The 14,784-nt window shown below is 40.5% G+C and overlaps 1 protein-coding gene across 6 annotated transcripts in view; it reads right to left on the minus strand.

Annotated features, from left to right (window-relative positions):
• The window catches only part of FANCC (FA complementation group C), a 207,603-nt gene that overhangs the window by 157,284 nt on the left and 35,535 nt on the right, over window positions 1-14,784 (minus strand). The window contains exons 2-4 of one of the 6 annotated variants that reach the window (XM_032266366.1): window positions 11,623-11,791; window positions 11,229-11,318; window positions 10,786-10,849 (exon numbers count right to left, since the gene is read on the minus strand). The exons of 1 other annotated variant lie outside the window; for it this stretch is intronic. The gene's annotated coding sequence lies outside the window, so the exon portion shown is untranslated. Of the gene's footprint in view, window positions 1-8,440; window positions 8,523-10,785; window positions 10,850-11,228; window positions 11,319-11,622; window positions 11,792-13,272; window positions 13,689-14,784 lie in introns of those variants that run through there. 4 more of the 6 variants (XM_032266367.1, XM_032266368.1, XM_032266365.1 and 1 more) reach the window with 4 other exon arrangements.

Below are 14,784 nucleotides of genomic sequence, written 5' to 3' on the forward strand. Positions count from 1 at the left end.
TGCCCGCCTCGGCCTCCCAAAGTGCTGGGATTACATGCACGAGCCACCGCGCCTGGCCTATATGCTTTTCAATATGTTACTTTCCACAATTAAAAGACATTTTTTAAAACTTCCATGGGCTAGCAAGATGGCCAAATAAGAACAGCTCCAGTCTGCAGCTCCCAGTGAGATCAACACAGAAGGCAGGTGATTTCGGCATTTCCAACTGAGGTACCCGGCTCATCTCATTGGGACTGGTTAGACAGTGGGTGCAGCCCACGGAGGGTGAGCAGAACCAGGGCAGGGCGTCACCTCATCCAGGAAGTGCAAGGGGTCAAGGAACTCTCTCCCCTAGCCAAAGGAAGCCGTGAGGTACCACGCTGTGAGAAACAGTGCACTCTAGTCCAGATACTATGCTTTTCCCACAGTCTTCGCAATCCACAGACCAGGAGATTCCCTTGGATGCCTACACTACCAGGGCCCTGGGTTTCAGGCACAAAATTGGGCGGCCGTTTGGGCAGACACCAAGTTAGCCGCAGGAGTTTTTTTTTCATAACCCAGTGGCGCCTGAAACACCAGCAAGACAGAACCATTCACTCCCCTGGAAAGGGGGCTAAAGCCAGGGAGCCAAATAGTCTAGCTCAGCGGATCCCACCCCCATGGAGTCCAGCAAGCTAAGATCCACTGGCTTGAAATTCTCACTGTCAGCACAGCAGTCTGAAGTTGACCTGGGATGCTCAAGCTTGGTGGAGGAAGGGGCGTGCTCCATTACTGAGGCTTGAGTAGGTGGTTTTCCCCTTGCAGTATAAATAAAAGCCACCAGGAAGTTCAAACTGGGCAGAGCCCACCGCAGCTCAGCAAAGCTGCTGTAGCCAGACTGTCTCTCTAGATTCCTCCTCACTGGGCAGGGCATCTTTGAAAGAAAGGCGGCAGCCCCAGTCAGGGGCTTATAAATAAAACTCCCATCTCCCTGGGACAGAGCACCTGGGGGAAGGAAGGGGTGGCTGTGGGTGCAGCTTCAACAGACTTAAATGTTCCTGCCTGCATGCTCTGAAGAGAGCAGCGGATCTCTCAGTACAGCACTCAAGCTCTGCTAAAGGACAGACTGTCTCCTCAACTGGGTCCCTGACCACCATGCCTCCTGACTGAGAGACACCTCCCAGCAAGGGTTGACAGACACCTTATACAGGAGAGTTCCAGCTGGCCTCTGGCAGATGCCCCTCTGGGACGAAGGTTCTAGAGGAAGGAACAGGCAGCAATCTTTGCTGTTCTGAAGCCTCCGCTGGCAATACCCAGGCAAACAGGGTCTGCAGTTGACCTACAGCAAGCTTCAGCAGACCTGCAGCAGAGAGGCCTGACTGTTAGAAGGAAAACTAACAAACAGAAAGGACTAGCATCAGCGTCAACAACAACAAAAAGGATGTCCACACAAAAACCCCATCTGAAGGTCACCAGCATCAAGGACCAAAGGTAGATAAATCCACAAAGATGAGGAAAAAGTCGCATAAAAAGGCTGAAAATTCCAAAAACCAGAACACCTCTTTTTCTCCAAAGGATCACAACTCCTCACCAGCAAGGGAACAAAACTGGACAGAGAATGAGTTTGACAAATTGACAGAAGTAGGTTTCAGAAGATGGGTAATAACAAACTCCTCCAAGCTAAGGGAGCGTGTTCTAACCCAATGCAAGGAAGCTAAGAACCTGGATACAAGGTTAGAGGAATTGCTAACTAGAATAACCAGTTTAGAGAAGAACATAAATGACCTGATGGAGCTGAAAAACACAGAACAAGAACTTCATGAAGCATACACAAGTATCAATAGCCGAACTGATCAAGTGGAAGAAAGGATATCAGAGATTGAAGTTCAACTTAATGAAATAAAGTGTGAAGACAAGATTAGAGAAAAAAAGAATGAAAAGGAACGAACAAAGCTTCCAAGAAATATGGGACAATGTGAAAAGACCAAACCTATGTTTGATTGGTGTACCTGAAAGTGAAGGGGAGAATGGAACCAAGTTGGAAAACACTCTTCAGGATATTATCCAGGAGAACTTCCCCAACCTAGCAAGACAGGCCAACATTCAAATTCAGGAAATACAGAGAACTCCATGAAGATACTCCTTGAGAAGAGCAACCCCAAGATACATAATCATCAGATTCAAGAAAGTTGAAATGAAGGAAAAAATGTTAAGGGCAGCCAGAGAGAAAGATCAGCTTACCCAGAAAGGGAAGCCCATCAGACTAACAGCAGATCTCTCTGCAGAAACCCTACATGCCAGAAGAGAGTGGGGGCCAATATTCAACATTCTTAAAGCAAAGAATTTTAGACCCATAATTTCATATCCAGCCAAATTAAGGTTCAAATTAAGCAAAGGAAAAATAAAATCCTTTACAGAGAAGTAAATGCTAAGAAATTCTGTCACCACCAGGCCTGCCTTACAAGGCCTCCTGAAGGAAGCACTAAATATGGAAAGGAAAAACAGGAACCAGCCACCACAAAAACATACCAAATTGTAAAGACCATTGACACTATGAAGAAGCTGCATCACCTAACAGGCAAAATAACTAGCTAGCATCATGATGACAGGATTAAATTCACACATAACAACATTAACCTTAAATGTAAATGGGCTAAATGCCCCAATTAAAAGACACAGACTGGCAAATTGGATAAAGGGTCAAGACCCATCAGTGTGCTGTATTCAGGAGACCCATGTCATGTGCAAAGACACACATAGGCTCAAAATAAAGGGATGGAGGAAGATCTACCAAGCAAATGGAAAGAGATAAAAAGCAGTGGTAGCAATCCCAGTCTCTGATAAAACAGACTTTAAACCAACAAAGATCAAAAAAGACAAAGAAGGGCATTACATAATGGTAACAGGACCAATGCAACAAGGAGAGCAAACTATCCTAAATATACATGCACCCAATACAGGGCCATCCAGATTGATAAAAGTTCTTAGAAACATATAAAGAGACTTAGACTCCCACACAATAATAGTGGGAGACTTTTAACACCCCACTGTCAATATCAGACAGATCAATGAGACAGAAAATTAACAAGAATATTCAGGACTTGAACTCAGCTCTGGACCAAGCAGACCTAAGAGACATCTACAGAACTTTCCACTTCAAATCAACAGAATATACATTCTTCTCAGCACCACATTGTGCTTATTCTAAAACTGACCAAATAATTGGAAGTAAAACACTCCTCAGCAAATGCAAAAGAATGGAAATCATAACCAACAGTCTCTCAGACCACAGTGCAATCAAATTAGAACTCAGAAATAAGAAACTCACTCAAAACTGAACAACTACGTGGAAACTGAACAACCTGTTCCTGAATGACTTCTGGATAAATAACAAAGTTAAGACAGAAATAAGTAAGTTCTTTGAAACCAATGAGAACAAAGACACAATGTACCAGACTCTCTGGTACACAGCTAAAGCTGTGTTTACAGGGAAATTTATAGCACCAAATGCCCATAGGAGAAAAAGGGAAAGATCTAAAATCAATACCTTAATATCACAATTTAAAGAACCAGAGAACTAAGAGCAAACAAATTCAAAAGCTAGCAGAAGACAAGAAATAACTAAGATCAGAGCAGAGCAGAACTGAAAGAGACAGAGACATGAAAAGTCCATCAAAAAAAAAAAAATCAATGAATCTAGGAGCTGGTTTTTTGAAAACATTAACAAAATAGATAGACCACCAGACAGACCAATAAAAAAGAAAAGAAAGGAATCAAACAGACACAATAAAACATGATAAACATCACCACTGATACCACAGAAATACAAACTACAATCAGAGAATACTATAAACACCTCTACGCAAATAAACTAGAAAATCTAGAAGAAGAGGGTACATTCCTGGACACATATTCCCTCCCAAGGCTAAATCAGGAAGTCATCAAATCCCTGAATAGACCAATAACAAGTTTTGAAATTGAGGCAGTAATTAATAGCCTACCAACCAAAAAAGCCCAAGACCAGATGGATTCACAGCTGAATTGTACCAGAGGTACAAAGAGGAGCTGGTACCATTCCTTCTGAAACTATTCCAAACAATAGAAAAAGAGGGACTCCTCCATAACTTATGAGCCCAGCATCATCCTAATACCAAAACCTGGCAAAGACACACAAAAAAAGAACATTTCAGGCCAATGTCCATGATGAACATCAATGCAAAAATCCTCAATAAAATACTGGCAAACCAAATCCAGCAGTACATCAAAAAGCTTATCTATCACGATCAAGTCAGCTTCATCCCTGAGATGCAAGGCTAGTTCAACATAAGCGAATCAATAAATGTAATCCATCACATAAACAGAACCACATGATCTTAATAGATGCAGGAAAGGCCTCTGATAAAATTCAACACCCCTTCACACTAAAAACTCTCAGTAAACTAGGTATTGATGGAATGTATCTCAAAATAATAAGAGTTAATTATGACAAACCTATAGCCAATATCATACTGAATCAACAAAAGTTGGAAGCATTCCCTTTTAAAACTGGCACTAGACAAGGATGCCCTCTCTTACCACTCCTATGAAGTTCTGGCCAGGGCAATCAGGCAAGAGAAGGAAATAAAGGTTACTCAAATAGGAAGAGAGGAAGTCAAATGTCTCTGTTTGCAGGTGACATGACCGTATATTTAGAAAACCACATCGTCTCAGCCCAAAATCTCCTTAAGCTGAAAAGCAACTTCAGCAAAGTCTTCGGATACAAAATCAATGTGCAAACATCATAAGCATTTCTATACACCAATATTAGACAGACTGCCACTTCATGAGTGAACTCCCATTCACAATTGCTATGAAGAGAATAAAATACCTAGGAATACAACTTATAAGGAATGTGAAGGACCTCTTCAAGGAGAACTACAAACCACTGCTCAAGGAAGTAAGAGAAGACACAAACAAATGGAAAAACATTCCATGTTCACGGATAGGAAGAATCAATATCGTGAAAATGACCATACTGCCCAAAGTAATTTATAGATTCAATGTTATCCCCATCAAGCTACCATTGTGTTTCTTCACAGAATTAGAAAAAACTACTTTAAATTTCATACGGAACCAAAAAAGAGACCATACAGCCAAGACAATCCTAAGCAAAAAGAGCAAAGCTAGAGGCATCACACTACCTGACTTCAAACTATACTACAAGACTACAGTAACCAAAACAGCATGGTACTGGTACCAAAACAGAGATATAGACCAATGGAACAGAACAGAGGCCTCAGAAGTAATGCCATACATCTACAACCATCTGATCTTTGACAAGCCTGACAAAAATAAGCAATGGGGAAAGGATTCCCTATTTAATAAATGGTATTGGGAAAACTGGCAGTCATATGCAGAAAACTGAAACTGGACCCCTTCCTTACACCTTATACAAAAATTAACTCAAGATGGACTAAAGACTTAAACATAAGACCTAAAACCATAAAAACCCTAGAAGAAAACCTAGGCAATACCATTCAGGATGCAGGCATGGGCAAAGACTTTGACTAAAACACCAAAAGCAAAGGCAACAAATGCCAAAGTTGACAAATGGGATCTAATTAAATTAAAGAGCTTCTGCAAAGCAAAAAAACAAAACAAAACAAAACAAAAAAAACTATCATCAGAGTAAACAGGCAATCTACAGAATAGGAGAACATTTTTGCAATCTATCCATCTGACAAAAGACTAATATCCAGAATCTACAAGGAACTTAAACAAATTTACAAGAAAAAAACAAATAACCTCATCAAAAAGTGGGCAAAGGATATGAACAGATACTTCTCAAAAGAAGACATTTATGCAGCCAACACACATCTGAAAAAAAGCTCATCATCATTGGTCATCAGAGAAATGCAAATCAAAACCACAGTAAGATACCATTTCACACCAGTTAGAATAGTAATCATTTAAAAAGGACAGGAAACAACAGATGCTAGAGAGGATGTGGAGAAATAGAACACTTTTACACAGTTGGTGGGAGTATAAATTAGTTCAACTATTGTGGAAGACAGTGTGGTGATTCCTCAAGGATCTAGAATCAGAAATACTATTTGACCCAGCAATCCCATTACTGGGTATATACCCAGAGAATTATGAATCATTCAACTATGAAGACACATGTATGTTTATTACAGCACTATTCAAAATAGCAAAGACTTGGAACCAACCCAAATGCCCATCAATGATAGACTGGAGAAAGGAAATGCGGCACATCCCCACCATGGAATACTATGCAACCACAAAAAAAGGTTAAGTTCATGTCCTTTGCAGGGACATGGATGAAGCTGGAAACCATCACTCTCAGCAAACTAACACAGGAACGGAAAACCAAACACCACATGTCCTCGCTCATAAGTGGGAACTGAACAATGAGAACACATGGACACAGGGAGGGGAACATCACACACCAGGGCCTGTTGTGGGGTGGAGGGATAGGGGAGGGATACCATTAGAAGAAATACCTAATATAGATGATGGGTTGATGGGTGCAGCAAACCACCATGGCACTTGTATACCTACGTAATAAACATGCATGTTCTGTACATGTATGCCAGAACTTAAAGTATAACAATAATAATAAACCTCCAGATTCACATTTACCATAAAGAATCACCCCACAGGCAAGGAAAGAAAGAAAAAGTATTATAGTTTATAAATGTGATGGACAGTACTTGATGAATACAATAAAAATTTTCAAATTGTTGAAACAGTAAGTATTTTCTGTTTTTTGCCTGAGTTCTCTGTCTGAAAATATTAAAATCATCCACCAGCATGGGCGGAGATACAGTCCTAGCACTTGCTCCCTTCTTTTCCTTCGTGTTCGCAAATAATGACTCCATTAGGCTGGGTGCAGTGGCTCAAGCCTATAATCCCAGCACTTTGGGAGGCTGAGGCGGGTGGATCATGAGGTCAAGAGATGGAGACCATCCTGGTCAACATGGTGAAACCCCGTCTCTACTAAAAATACAAAAATTAGCTGGGCATGGTGGTGCGCGCCTGTAGTCCCAGCTACTTGAGAGGCTGAGGCAGGAGAATTGCTTGAACCCAGGAGGCAGAGGTTGCGGTGAGCCGAGATCGCGCCATTGCACTCCAGCCTGGGTAACAAGAGTGAAACTCCATCTCAAAATTAATAATAATAATAATAATAATAATGACTCCATTTTGCCAGTTCTAGCTTTAAGAAGGGGAAAATCCAAAACCTTCTTCCTCGGCTCCTTATCTTAGCTGTACAGCTTCTGCTTCGTCCAAGAGGGCTTTGTCACAAAGAGGGAGAGACATTCAATTCACTACTCAGGCAGGAATAAGACAGTATTACACTAAAGCAGACACACAAGGTGGCTTCCATGGAATTCAAAAAAATGCATGTCTTGAAAAATGGGGCTGATTCTTCAGATTTATGGTAATTTCAACTTTTTTCACAAATGTACTAATTCTTCATCCCAGGTAATCTACAAACCCTACTAGACAATGGACAGCTGACTATACATATTTTGCTCAATACCAACATCCTTTATCTTGCTCCATATGTAAATCCTTGACTTTCTTATGATTCTGCCTAGTGTCTGTTCCTAAATTCATTTCATTACTAGCTCTTAGAGAAAAACCATTTAGCATCTTTTAAGAAATAAAAAAGGTTGATGTTTTATAACATATTTCTTGAAAACTCAGGATTTTAACAAGTATTTTGTACACACATGCACAGCATATATTAATGTAGCAAAAGCAAATGGCATGAAAAATTAGAAGGAAATACACATTTTCCACTTCTTGAGTAATGTATCTTTTGGTGCATTTACCCAGTCCCTTGGGAATCAAAACAAACCATGATTTCACCTTCTCCACATATGCAGACTAAAAACAACAGAAGTTGTTAGATTCCTCAGTAAGTATTTCCAGGAAAAAATAAAGTGACCTTCAGAAATTCCTATGCAGAGTGGACTAAAGCAAAGTCCTATGAGCAAAGAGAGCAGACGCTGGAACAGAAGGCAGTGTCCAGTGAAGGATCAGCATAGGCTTGCACCTACCCCTGTTTCCTGCTAGGTGGGCACAGATCCTTCAGAAGCAGGAAGACCTGAACGGGTGGGATAAAGTTCCAAGGGAAACCAGCCATGGGGCCGGGCAAACATACAAGATACTGAAAAGGGACCAGTTCACAATGACTTCAGCTTAGGACCACTGCCATTGCCCTTCTTCTCACACATATAAGTTGCTCAAGAGTTTGGTTGCTTCCTAAGTACTATTTTATGAACTCAAATCGCCATGGTACAAAGATACACCACTGTCCACAGGGGCTCACAGTCTGAGTCACTGAGATAACATGGCTCAGACTCAAAGTACATCAGGCAACAAAGAGTTTTACCTCAGGGCTAAATGTTCTTCATTTTGGTGAATTCTGTTCTTTAAGAGAAGGATATATTCAAAAACTTCATAGAAAATGTACCTCACAAGAATATGGAGCTCACCAAGCACAATTCATGACAGTAGAAAAAGGAAGTAAAAGCATCAAAACACTTGAGCAGTGTCTGAAGAAAGAAAACAAAGAGGGAGGAGACGTTGGGTGACAGGCTGGGACAATGCATCCTAATTCATTATAAACAAACAGAAAACCACCTCTTTTCACTTAGAATGGCTACTATCAAGGAAACAACAACAAGCGTTGATGAGGACACAGAGAAACCAGCACTCTGGTGTACTGCTGCTGGAAATGTAAAATGGTACATCTGCTATGGAAAACAGTACGGTAGCTCCTTAAAGAAAAAACTAAACATAGAATTACCATTGATCCAGCAATCCCACTTCTAGGTATGTATTTGTACACCCACATTCACAGCAGCACAAAGTAAGAACTCAACAGCCAAAAGTAAGAACTCAAATATCCATCAGTGGAGAAAAGGATATACAAATACACAAAGTGTGGTAGATGCACACACTGCAATATCATTCTGATACACACAGGAATAAATCTTGAAAACACTATGCTTAGTTAAATCAGACAGACAAGGAAGGACAGATATTCTGTGATTCCACATAGATGAGGTACCTAGAATAGCCAAATTCAGAGTCAAATTAATTCATGAGGGAAGACAGTAACAGAGCATTACTGCTTATTGGGTACAGTTTCTGTTTGGGATAACGGGAAAGTTCTGCAGGTGGATGGCAGCAATGGTTAAACAATGTTAATGTAATCAGTGCCACTGAATTACACGTGAAAGTGGTTAAGATGGTTACAATCTTATTGATATATACCACAATTAAAAAACCAACAACACAGATATGACAAACCTGGAGTAGCTCCAGTCATGGCTGGTCCAGCAGAGGTGGGGCCTGGAGAACATCCTGCATCCCCACCCTCCCCTCCCCTCCATAACCACTCAGAACAGTGCTGCACACACTACTGGTTGCCCAGCCAGCAGCCCTAAGCCCTCCATTTCCTCTTTGTTAAGCGTTTTGTCCAGGAATCGCAGGGCCACATGTCTTAAGGAGAGACTGGGATATTCCCCAGTGCCAGGGTGAATCTTGATTCACACAGACCAGGTAATTTCAAATGTTTGCTTCTCAGGACCCCTTTATATCTTTCAACATTACTGAGGACCACAAAGAGTTTTTGTTTATGTGAGTTATATATGTTAATGTTTACCACCAGAAACTAAAACTGACAAAAATTAAAGACAAAATATACAAGCACACATTCCATCAGCTATCAGAACGATGGGATCATCATCTATCATGTAACCTCTTGACAATGCCACTGCACATTAGTGAGAACATGTGAGTGGAAAGGCAAATAGCAGCTTAGCATTATTATAAAAATACTTTTACCACTGTGAACCTCCTGAAAGGGTCTCAGGGACCCTGGGCCCTCAGCCATGTTTTGGGAATGGCTAGTACAGACCAGTCATGGTATTTACTTTTGCTCTCATATCAAACTGTAGCAACGTGCATGTTATGGAATTCTAGGGCATGAGAACTAAACTTCAACTGAAAGGTTTCTCAGTTTTAAATGAGTTCACTTTTTTCCATATCCAACACAGTAGTCTTTCCGTGACATTCAGAACGGCAAAAGTCCCCTTGAGACCCAGGGATAAGGAAGCCTGAGAGGACTGGCCAATGTACTGCAAACAGCACAGAAGAATCACAGCCCTGTGTCCTCACAGCATAGTTAAGGCAACGACAGAGCCGACTGTGGAACTGCTCTTTTTGCTTAATCCACCATTCTTTGGCTTTCCTGCTACCTGCAGTCAAACACATCCTTGCTGACACATCTCAAAACCTAGTTTGCTGAGCATATTTTGAAACCCACGACTTCACACAGTACCTGGCACATTGTAGGAGTGTGATAAATATGTACTGAACAAATACATGGAAAATAAATACATAAACAAACAAACCCACCAAGGCTACTGTAGAGGAAAAATAAAACAGATAAAATTCATACTGATTTTATATTGATAGAAACCCTTATAGCTCCAAGATTGTCAGCATTTAAAACAAAGCTCATTTTAAACCACACAAAAATGGCTATATATGGTACCTGTTGGAGGGACAAGAAAGTCTGAAAATGCTTTCCTTTGATCTAAAACATCTCTAAGCCCAGAGAGCTAAGTCTATTCATGCCAAATATGGATCACATAACCTTCTCAAAGTGGACGCACCTTGAATAAACAGCTTTTTTTTCCCATTTCCCCTCAGCATGAAGTCCTTTCTCTCATGAAATTAGCACCAAACAGGAGAGAATGCTATAAAACACACTATTTATGGAAAAAGAAAATGAAACAAATCACATACCTAGCTTCCAATCAATGTCATCAACTAGGGGCACCATGACCTTGTCAGAAAATATTTAAAGCCCCTAAAATATAATCAAATATAAAATTAACAAATTTATGTTCAATTCCCCTTAAGTTGACAAGATTCTTCCTCCTCCTTGATGAAAGCCTGATAACTATTTTTAATTTGCTGAAATGTAATGATTCTTTGCTTCACTTCACAGGGTAAAACTGGTCAATTTACCGGCTTTCTTTTTTGAAAATCACAATAAAATACTCTTGTTCCCATGAAGTGCTTATGAAAGAAACAAATGGTATTTTTCCCCCTAAAACCAACAAGGTTTTAAGAAAAGTTCCACTAGGAGGAGCTGGCTATTTCTCTGTTGAGTCAGCGGTGTTCTACCTCTGAGATAGTCTAATCAGAACAGAAGACTTGAAATTTGCAGATAATTTCAAACAAACCTCAATTGTAAACGAAATCTGGGTCTAAGGAATTGGAGGAGCCAACTTCAATCCAGGTGCAGAGTATGTATACATACTCTTCAGATGACTCTGTAAAACATTAAGCAAATTGAATCTAGCAGATAACTCTGGGGATTTACTAAGCTCAATTCTTTCACCCATGTCCCCAGTGGTGGTAGGAGAAGAGCTCTTCTCTGGACTTGGCTTCAGAGTAAAAGCATCCCTTCACCATAGTGCTCGCCTTTGAGGCTGCTAAGACAGAAACCCTGATCTTGTTCTCTATCAGAGCACCGAAGAGCCATCATTTGGACTGGAAAAATATCAGCCTGCCTTCACCTGTTCTATTTCAATGATTACTTCCTTTCTTTGCATTCTTGTCCTCAACTTCACTTACCTGACAGTAAGACTGTTGGGTTTTGGTTAGACCAGTTAGAAAGTGAGCCGAAGAACACATTAGTTGTCAAAATATTAGGAAGCTTCTTCTTGCCTTTGTGACTGGTGACTTGGCTCCAAGTTATTTCTGCCTCTTTCTCCTCTTGGTTCCACAGGTAATTTATTGCTACCTAAACAAAAACAAGGAAACCCATACATTTATTAGGAACCTATTTTATGACAAGAACCCTGAAAATCATTGCAAACAGAAAGATGACAGTGTTCCCTGCTCTCAAGTAACTTATGGCTAATGAAGAAATTGGGACCCATAACAGATAACACTTAATAGGGAAAAGCTGGGAGAGAAGGAAACACAGGGGGCTGCAGGGAGCATGAGGAAGGGACACCAGCCAGGCAAGGAAGTGTCAGAGGCCCCAGACAGCAATGACCCTGAGCTAAGCAGGTAGGAAGCATGAGCAGGAGCAAGCTAAAGACATCAAAATCAAATGCAAGGTGCTTGCTGCAATGCACAGCAAGAGTTAAATTACCATTTGACCCATGGTTCTCAAACTTAAAAACTATTGAGAGCTCCCAGTATTATCTAAAGTCATTTTTCTTGTTAGTTAAATATTAACAAACATAAAGCAAAAAAACCTTATGCTTACAACTCTTATACAACTATAAAACAAAAAAAATGTACAAAATTAAATACCAACAAATATACAAAATGAGTAAAATTTAAACTGACAAAATTAATTCAGCATGATCAATGATGCAGTCATTGAAACTCACTAACCATGTGAGCTTGGTACTGACAACAGGCAGGTTCTGTTGACTGGCCAGTACTGACATATGCTGGGAGACAGCTTAATTCACCCATCACTTTTCTCTTCAGAACCACTGTGCAAAGGCAGTCTCTTAGCTCAAACACATTATTTACATTTTCACCTTTGTTCTTTTGTAATATCTCCCTGTATTTAAAGTAGTGCTCCCTGGCACCAATACAAACACAACTGCAGGTACTGAAATCTTAAGACATTACTTGGTTAGAATTGTAGGCATTTAGGTGTGTGGAAACATGAATTTTTTTAAATTACCATCAAAATGAAAAATAGAATGTGAAATATTTAGCATAGAGGACGATAGCATCCTAATAAATCCCACCTGCCTAATCCCACTCATCTTTTAGAGCCTCAGGCAGAGTTTAAATAAATGTATACTGTGGGTCACTGAGCTCTCATAGGAAGCATTCTTGTGGTTAGCTTTTAGTACTATGTAAAACCAAATACCTGACTTTCTTTCCTTAAAACTCTCTGCTCACATGACTTACAGTTAAGATGGCACAGTGAATTCGCTCTTTGATGGATTTTCTCTACTCCAAACATACAGCAAAGAGAGGAAAAACATAAAAAAGGAAAAGGATGCAGGCAAGCACACACAAAAAATAAACATTTCTATGAAACAGATATGGGACAGAAACACAAAGAGGCAAGGCCCTGAGGACAAAACCTTGAGCAGCCAGCCCCTCCTATGCTAGAATCCAAACAGGCAATGAAACTGTAGGTTTAGGTCTTAGAAAGGCTGGGGGCTAAACAGAGGAGGCACAAAGGACAGAGAAAGAACTAGCACCCCTGTTGGAAGTTGGAATGGAAGGTGCTGACTGGAGCCTTACCCCTTCATGCCTGAAGGAGGGCTGGCAGCTTCCGTGTTGCCTATGGAGTGATGGTCTAGGGAGGGATGGAGGGCACCCGCCAGCCAGGACCAGGCATTCCATGAAGTAGCCTGTGACTGCCCAGGGGCCCCCACTATGAAAGCTGGTTCTGCACCCAAGCTCCATAGAAGCCAGGCAGAGACAACCAAAATGGGGCTACAGAGGGGAGAGTACGCAGAGAGAGAGAAAGAAATACGAAAAATAACCGAATGAGTTAAGAAAGTTGTTTAAAACCTCATTCAAAATATGTCATTTAACCAAAGCTCTAAAGAAATAAATGCAACAAAATCAGACATTAGATCATAAATTCACTTTAGATGAAGTTAATCAGTCCAACAAAGGGTATATTTAGATGCTAAAATATTCCAACAAAGTATACTTAAGATAGTAAAGTAATCCCAACAAAATATATTTAAGGTGATTAAAAACACCAACAAAAACAAGTATATTTAGGGTGCTTTTTAAAAAGCTAATTAAAAAAGAATAAGAAAGTATAAATCAAAAAGGCAGAATTAAAAAACGGCTCAAAAACAATCAACTAAAAAGTATGTAAATCAGAACTACAGTCATTAAAACTGAAAAACTCAGTGCACAAGATACTGGACAGCAGACTGGAGAGGAAGCGCTCTGTCTTGCCAAAACACACTGCGCATCACTGAATCTGCAGCCACACAGCTCAGGAGCTCAGCTGCTAGCCCCACAGCCCGGTCTCACTCAGACCTGCCCCGTAGCCTTTCCACACCACAGGTGACTAAATGGCTCAGATCAGCACATCCAGGTGTGAGTCCCACTAGCATTCTGCCTCTCTCCTACCAGTTGGTGGATATAGGTGAAGCAACTTTCGCTTTATATAACCCCTACAGAAACTTGCTGAAAAAGCAGACCCCGAAATGCTTCTGGTAACTTCTGGCAACAGATCTGCCCTCCTTGCAATAGAAAACTCATTCTGGATTTAAATTTATCTTCCTTGCCCACCACACTTCTCCAGCATCACCAAATGTGGACTTGACTGGATTCCTTATTCACCATCATGGTATTACAATCAAGTTTGGACCAAGGAACTCATTATACAGTAAAAGGAGTAAAGCAATGCGCTCCTGCCAATTGTCAGCTAAGTTATTACTAGCTGCTGCATGAACCTGATGGCTTTCACCTGCATTCCTTCATCACTTCCAAATTTCTCTACTACATAGTTCATTCTACCGCATCTTCTCTGAAACTAAAACAGGAAACAAACATTAACATAAAGGAAAACATAAACAAGAATGATAGCCTGAGTTATGTGGAAAGGAACTTTGATTTAAGGCATCACGGAAGAATAACAATAAAAAACAAACTTGGAAAACTGGTAACAAAACACATTACAATTGTTTGATAAAGAATAGAGTCACACTTTTTTTCCTTAAAAGGTCAGTAAGCTTCTCACTTAGGTTCCCCTGGAAGGCAGAGCTCAGACAGGATAGAGAAGGTAAA

This window comes from Sapajus apella, unplaced genomic scaffold (genome assembly GCF_009761245.1).
Source record: "Sapajus apella isolate SASKATOON/1434 unplaced genomic scaffold, GSC_monkey_1.0 scaffold158, whole genome shotgun sequence".
Lineage (NCBI taxonomy): Eukaryota > Metazoa > Chordata > Mammalia > Primates > Cebidae > Sapajus > Sapajus apella.